This window comes from Pleurodeles waltl, unplaced genomic scaffold (assembly GCF_031143425.1).
Source record: "Pleurodeles waltl isolate 20211129_DDA unplaced genomic scaffold, aPleWal1.hap1.20221129 scaffold_39, whole genome shotgun sequence".
Classification (NCBI taxonomy): Eukaryota; Metazoa; Chordata; class Amphibia; order Caudata; family Salamandridae; genus Pleurodeles; species Pleurodeles waltl.
The window spans coordinates 961572-968778 of NW_027150097.1; the positions used below are offsets into that span (position 1 = coordinate 961572).

Here is a 7207-nt window from a genome sequence, read left to right on the forward strand (position 1 = left end):
TCTCATATGGTCTAGTGGTTAGGATTCCTGGTTTTCACCCAGGCGGCCCGGGTTCAACTCCCGGTATGGGAACTCCACTTTTTTTTTTCACTACTCAGACATTTTAATCTTTCTCAGTTTTTTTCTATAAACCTAAATGCACCTAAAATGCACATAAATGTCACTTGCTTTGTCTTCTGCTTCCATCTAATGCCGTCAGAGGTTTACACCGACCCCCAAATCTACAGCCCTCTCTCCCCAGCCCTTGACCTGTACATTAATACTATGAAGGGTTATTCCTTGTTTTTCTTTTATTGCACAACAAAAAGTACAGATTATATAAAGAGACCGGGGCACAGAGAAGAAGGCAGCAATTGACTGTGGTCCCACCATGGGAAATTCGCATTTTATTACCTGCCCCGTCCATACTGTGGGTTCATCATTTGTTTTATGACATGATTCCCCTGCTGTGTTGTTTCTAGTATAAGACTTGAGTACTTTATGTGTTTTATATCATCTGTGATATTGCAGCTGTTGTTTGCAGTGTCCACATTTTGCAACCAGTGTGCTTTGTACCCTCACTGCTGCTCTCTCAGAGAGGGTAGGCTGAACACTACCGGTAGAATCAGACACCAGAGATGCCTCCTGTACCTGGAATAAAACTCTGCTTCTTTGTAAGAAATACAGGGGTGAAGATCTGCTGCATTCACAGTGACCCACTGACCCTTTTACAAAGGTTCCCAGCCGTGCAAAGACTCTTGGTGGTTAGTTAAGGGGCCATGCTAAATGGAGATTTCGAAGCATCAGACGAGACGTTTTCTTTGTTTCTGCATCAGCAAAAGTATATTTCTGTTTTTATGTTATTACTTGTGAAATACACATTTTAGTTGTGCTGTTGGATTTGTCATGTTTGATTTACAGTGTGAACGAATTCAAGCGATAGACAGTAGGTGGCGACTGACACTGCTTCAGGACTCCTAGGGTTGAGGATCGTGGATGTTGGTTCCATCGTGTAATGATTAGCACTCTGGACTCTGAATCCAGCAATCTGAGTTCCAATATCGGTAGGACCTGGAATGTTTGTAATAATACTTTTGTTTTAATTTATTGCAGGTCTTGAGCAGGAAACCATTTGTATCTCTGACATAACCCGTCTCTTCCTCTTTTCATTCCCCTCGTGGTTTCTGCGGTTTGGGGGCATCTATACATTATTCTATAGGCGTTGCTGGGGACACTTGATGCTACACACAGGTGTTGTCTACGTCCTGTGTCTGTGTGGACACCTCTCTACTCTGGCGACACAACTGTAAGATGCACAGTGTGGACCTGACTCCACTTGGCCTTCACACCGGATAACTTACAAGGAGAGAGAAACTTACGGAAATGTACGGTGTGAAAGAACGACTTTACCAAAGTGTTAATGTATGAAATTGCCCTTTGCTTTTTTTTTGTGAGTTGCAAATGGTAACCTTTGACTAAAGCAAGTACCCAAAAATAAACAGTTTTCAGCTGGACTCATATAACTTGCATTTGCAGTGGAAGATCTGCCTGGAGCAGTATATGAGTGTGAAAAGGTCTCTAGTTTTGTCTTGAAATACCAGAGACTTCGGCGCTCTCCACCAGTCTCCTTCGACATCACATCCTGATGCTGAACAGTATTAGCACATAAATGAATAAAAAACTGGCTGACGTGTACATGCACATGTGTGCATATGTACCACGGTGCTATAGTCTGATGACATATATGTGCCAGTCTGTGGGGTCAAAGGGCAGTCAGAAGTTACTGGGCCACAGTTGTATCAATGAGGACTGTGTACTTCCTGTGCCCTGGGGCATTCATACTCTGGTCCCTCAAACTAGGGTGGAAGCCCCCCTTTAGCACATGACTCTCAGAATAACAAGTCAGAGCAGACATTAGTGTAACTGGGTACTCACATTTGTGAAAGGCACAAGTGCAAGTAGTGAACTGCAACCTGACCTCACAGCATACACTTTAGACATCCTTTGTAATCACACACACATATTTTCAGTCTAACTTGTTTACATTTTACATCAATAAATATGGTAATATTTGTACTTGAAATGTTTAATTTGCCTACCTTTGGCGCATATTCCTAGTACCTTATATTTTAACTTTTCTCCATTCGGGTGTATACAATTGGTATAATGTCAGAAAGGGAGAAGACGACCGAGAATTCCTAAGAATGTGTGCTTACATGCTTTTAAGAACATATGTCTGGTGTTGTGACAAAACAGCAGTGACCACTTCAGCTCAGCACTTGCTTCTTCCTCTGCTGTCCCAAAATATTGTGGAATTACTAGGCTCTGCGCCTCTGACAAGGCTGCTGACATCCAATTGATGATTTGTAGCCTTGTGGGCTGTGAGTGCTTTGGCTGTGCTGCCCCCTGGCAGTCACTCTGTGAAGATGCAGGTACCTGGGAACAACCCAGACTGCTTCTGAGCTGTTTCTTCTCTGTGTGAACCAATCCAGTGTCAGGACTGGAGTCGGTGCTGTTAGTAGATAGAGAAGGAGTATAACTCGAGCCCCAGGAGGGCAGCCTGGAGCCTGTGACAGGTGCAGGGGAGTGTCGTCAAGGAAGCAGCTGGAAGATAACTGGAGAGGGGTCTGTGGGGCCATCAGTCTGGTGAGGAAACCCAGGAGTGTCCTACGGGAGGGGCGTGGCTTTGTCTGGCTCAAGGGGAGGGGTTAGTAATAGTGAATGCAGGGACTGCTGCTGTCCTCCGTGTCCTGGGCTCTGTGTATGTATAGAAGCTCTAAGGTTGTAAATAATGAGACCTGACAGGTTGTGGCATAAATTATGACTTCTGGTCATTCCTTCTCTTTTGTCAGAAGTGAGGTGTCTGTTACCCCAATTGATTGTGTACTACTGAGAAGAACAATATAACTCTCAGTGTACGGAATGCAGTGTGACCTTGGGAGACACCTCACATACACTAAGCTGTATAAAAAGTTCACAGTTCCCATGTGGTCTAGCGGTTAGGATTCCTGGTTTTCACCCAGGCGGCCCGGGTTCGAATCCCGGTATGGGAAATCCATATTTTTTTTTTTCACTACTCAGACATTTTAATCTTTCTCAGTTTTTTTCTATAAACCTAAATGCACCTAAAGTCTTAATAAATGTCACTTGCTTTGTCTTCTGCTTCCATCTAATGCCGTCAGAGGTTTACACCGACCCCCAAATCTACAGCCCTCTCTCCCCAGCCCTTGACCTGTACATTAATACTATGAAGGGTTATTCCTTGTTTTTCTTTTATTGCACAACAAAAAGTACAGATTATATAAAGAGACCGGGGCACAGAGAAGAAGGCAGCAATTGACTGTGGTCCCACCATGGGAAATTTGCATTTTATTACCTGCCCCGTCCATACTGTGGGTTCATCATTTGTTTTATGACATGATTCCCCTGCTGTGTTGTTTCTAGTATAAGACTTGAGTACTTTATGTGTTTTATATCATCTGTGATATTGCAGCTGTTGTTTGAGGTGTCCACATTTTGCAACCAGTGTGCTTTGTACCCTCACTGCTGCTCTCTCAGAGAGGGTAGGCTGAACACTACCGGTAGAATCAGACACCAGAGATGCCTCCTGTACCTGGAATAAAACTCTGCTTCTTTGTAAGAAATACAGGGGTGAAGATCTGCTGCATTCACAGTGACCCACTGACCCTTTTACAAAGGTTCCCAGCCGTGCAAAGACTCTTGGTGGTTAGTTAAGGGGCCATGCTAAATGGAGATTTCGAAGCATCAGACGAGACGTTTTCTTTGTTTCTGCATCAGCAAAAGTATATTTCTGTTTTTATGTTATTACTTGTGAAATACACATTTTAGTTGTGCTGTTGGATTTGTCATGTTTGATTTACAGTGTGAATGAATTCAAGCGATAGACAGTAGGTGGCGACTGACATTGCTTCAGGACTCCTAGGGTTGAGGATCGTGGACGTTGGTTCCATCGTGTAATGATTAGCACTCTGGACTCTGAATCCAGCAATCTGAGTTCCAATATCGGTAGGACCTGGAATGTTTGTAATAATACTTTTGTTTTAATTTATTGCAGGTCTTGAGCAGGAAACGATTTGTATCTCTGACATAACCCGTCTCTTCCTCTTTTCATTCCCCTCGTGGTTTCTGCGGTTTGGGGGCATCTATACATTATTCTATAGGTGTTGCTGGGGACACTTGATGCTACACACAGGTGTTGTCTACGTCCTGTGTCTGTGTGGACACCTCTCTACTCTGGCTACATAACTGTAAGATGCACAGTGTGGACCTGACTCCACTTGGCCTTCACACCGGATAACTTACAAGGAGAGAGAAACTTACGGAAATGTACGGTGTGAAAGAACGACTTTACCAAAGTGTTAATGTATGAAATTGCCCTTTGCTTTTTTTTTGTGAGTTGCAAATGGTAACCTTTGACTAAAGCAAGTACCCAAAAATAAACAGTTTTCAGCTGGACTCATATAACTTGCATTTGCAGTGGAAGATCTGCCTGGAGCAGTATATGAGTGTGAAAAGGTCTCTAGTTTTGTCTTGAAATACCAGAGACTTCGGCGCTCTCTAACAGTCTCCTTCGACATCACATCCTGATGCTGAACAGTATTAGCACATAAATGAATAAAAAACTGGCTGACGTGTACATGCACATGTGTGCATATGTACCACGGTGCTATAGTCTGATGACATACATGTGCCAGTCTGTGGGGTCAAAGGGCAGTCAGAAGTTACTGGGCCACAGTTGTATCAATGAGGACTGTGTACTTCCTGTGCCCTGGGGCATTCGTACTCTGGTCCCTCAAACTAGGGTGGAAGCCCCCCTTTAGCACATGACTCTCAGAATAACAAGTCAGAGCAGACATTAGTGTAACTGGGTACTCACGCTTGTGAAAGGCACAAGTGCAAGTAGTGAACTGCAACCTGACCTCACAGCATACACTTTAGACATGCTTTGTAAACACACACACATATTTTCAGTCTAACTTGTTTACATCAATAAATATGGTAATATTTGTACTTGAAATGTTTAATTTGCCTACCTTTGGCGCATATTCCTAGTACCTTATATTTTAACTTTTCTCCATTCGGGTGTATACAATTGGTATAATGTCAGAAAGGGAGAAGACTACCGAGAATTCTTAAGAATGTGTGCTTACATGCTTTTAAGAACATATGTCTGGTGTTGTGACAAAACAGCAGTGACCACTTCAGCTCAGCACTTGCTTCTTCCTCTGCTGTCCCAAAATATTGTGGAATTACTAGTCTCTGCGCCTCTGACAAGGCTGCTGACATCCAATTGATGATTTGTAGCCTTGTGGGCTGTGAGTGCTTTGGCTGTGCTGCCCCCTGGCAGTCACTCTGTGAAGATGCAGGTACCTGGGAACAACCCAGACTACTTCTGAGCTGTTTCTTCTCTGTGTGAACCAATCCAGTGTCAGGACTGGAGTCGGTGCTGTTAGTAGATAGAGAAGGAGTATAACTCGAGCCCCAGGAGGGCAGCCTGGAGCCTGTGACAGGTGCAGGGGAGTGTAGTCAAGGAAGCAGCTGGAAGATAACTGGAGAGGGTTCTGTGGGGCCATCAGTCTGGTGAGGAAACCCAGGAGTGTCCTACGGGAGGGGCGTGGCTTTGTCTGGCTCAAGGGGAGGGGTTAGTAAAAGTGAATGCAGGGACTGCTGCTGTCCTCCGTGTCCTGGGCTCTGTGTATGTGTAGAAGCTCTAAGGTTGTAAATAATGAGACCTGACAGGTTGTGGCAGAAATGATGACTTCTGGTCATTCCTTCTCTTTTGTCAGAAGTGAGGTGTCTGTTACCCCAATTGATTGTGTACTACTGAGAAGAACAATATAACTCTCAGTGTACGGAATGCAGTGTGACCTTGGGAGACACCTCACATACACTAAGCTGTATAAAAAGTTCACAGTTCCCATATGGTCTAGCGGTTAGGATTCCTGGTTTTCACCCAGGCGGCCCGAGTTCGACTCCTGGTATGGAAAATCCATATTTTTTTTTTCACTACTCAGACATTTTAATCTTTCTCAGTTTTTTTTTATAAACCTAAATGCACCTAAAGTCTTAATAAATGTCACTTGCTTTGTCTTCTGCTTCCATCTAATGCCGTCAGAGGTTTACACCGACCCCCAAATCTACAGCCCTCTCTCCCCAGCCCTTGACCTGTACATTAATACTATGAAGGGTTATTCCTTGTTTTTCTTTTATTGCACAACAAAAAGTACAGATTATATAAAGAGACCGGGGCACAGAGAAGAAGGCAGCAATTGACTGTGGTCCCACCATGGGAAATTCGCATTTTATTACCTGCCCCGTCCATACTGTGGGTTCATCATTTGTTTTATGACATGATTCCCCTGCTGTGTTGTTTCTAGTATAAGACTTGAGTACTTTATGTGTTTTATATCATCTGTGATATTGCAGCTGTTGTTTGCAGTGTCCACATTTTGCAACCAGTGTGCTTTGTACCCTCACTGCTGCTCTCTCAGAGAGGGTAGGCTGAACACTACCGGTAGTATCAGACACCAGAGATGCCTCCTGTACCTGGAATAAAACTCTGCTTCTTTGTAAGAAATACAGGGGTGAAGATCTGCTGCATTCACAGTGACCCACTGACCCTTTTACAAAGGTTCCCAGCCGTGCAAAGACTCTTGGTGGTTAGTTAAGGGGCCATGCTAAATGGAGATTTCAAAGCATCAGACGAGACGTTTTCTTTGTTTCTGCATCAGCAAAAGTATATTTCTGTTTTTATGTTATTACTTGTGAAATACACATTTTAGTTGTGCTGTTGGATTTGTCATGTTTGATTTACAGTGTGAACGAATTCAAGCGATAGACAGTAGGTGGCGACTGACACTGCTTCAGGACTCCTAGGGTTGAGGATCGTGGACGTTGGTTCCATCGTGTAATGATTAGCACTCTGGACTCTGAATCCAGCAATCTGAGTTCCAATATCGGTAGGACCTGGAATGTTTGTAATAATACTTTTGTTTTAATTTATTGCAGGTCTTGAGCAGGAAACCATTTGTATCTCTGACATAACCCGTCTCTTCCTCTTTTCATTCCCCTCGTGGTTTCTGCGGTTTGGGGGCATCTATACATTATTCTATAGGCGTTGCTGGGGACACTTGATGCTACACACAGGTGTTGTCTACGTCCTGTGTCTGTGTGGACACCTCTCTACTCTGGCGACACAACTGTAAGA

The 7207-nt window shown here is 43.8% G+C and overlaps 2 non-coding genes across 2 annotated transcripts; both read left to right on the forward strand.

Annotated features, from left to right (window-relative positions):
• TRNAE-UUC (transfer RNA glutamic acid (anticodon UUC)) lies at positions 1-72 on the forward strand. Its single transcript has one exon. It is a non-coding gene; the product is annotated as a tRNA-Glu (tRNA).
• A 2888-nt stretch (positions 73-2960) lies between these two features.
• TRNAE-UUC (transfer RNA glutamic acid (anticodon UUC)) lies at positions 2961-3032 on the forward strand. The gene has a single exon. It is a non-coding gene; the product is annotated as a tRNA-Glu (tRNA).
• The last annotated feature ends 4175 nt before the right edge of the window (positions 3033-7207 follow it).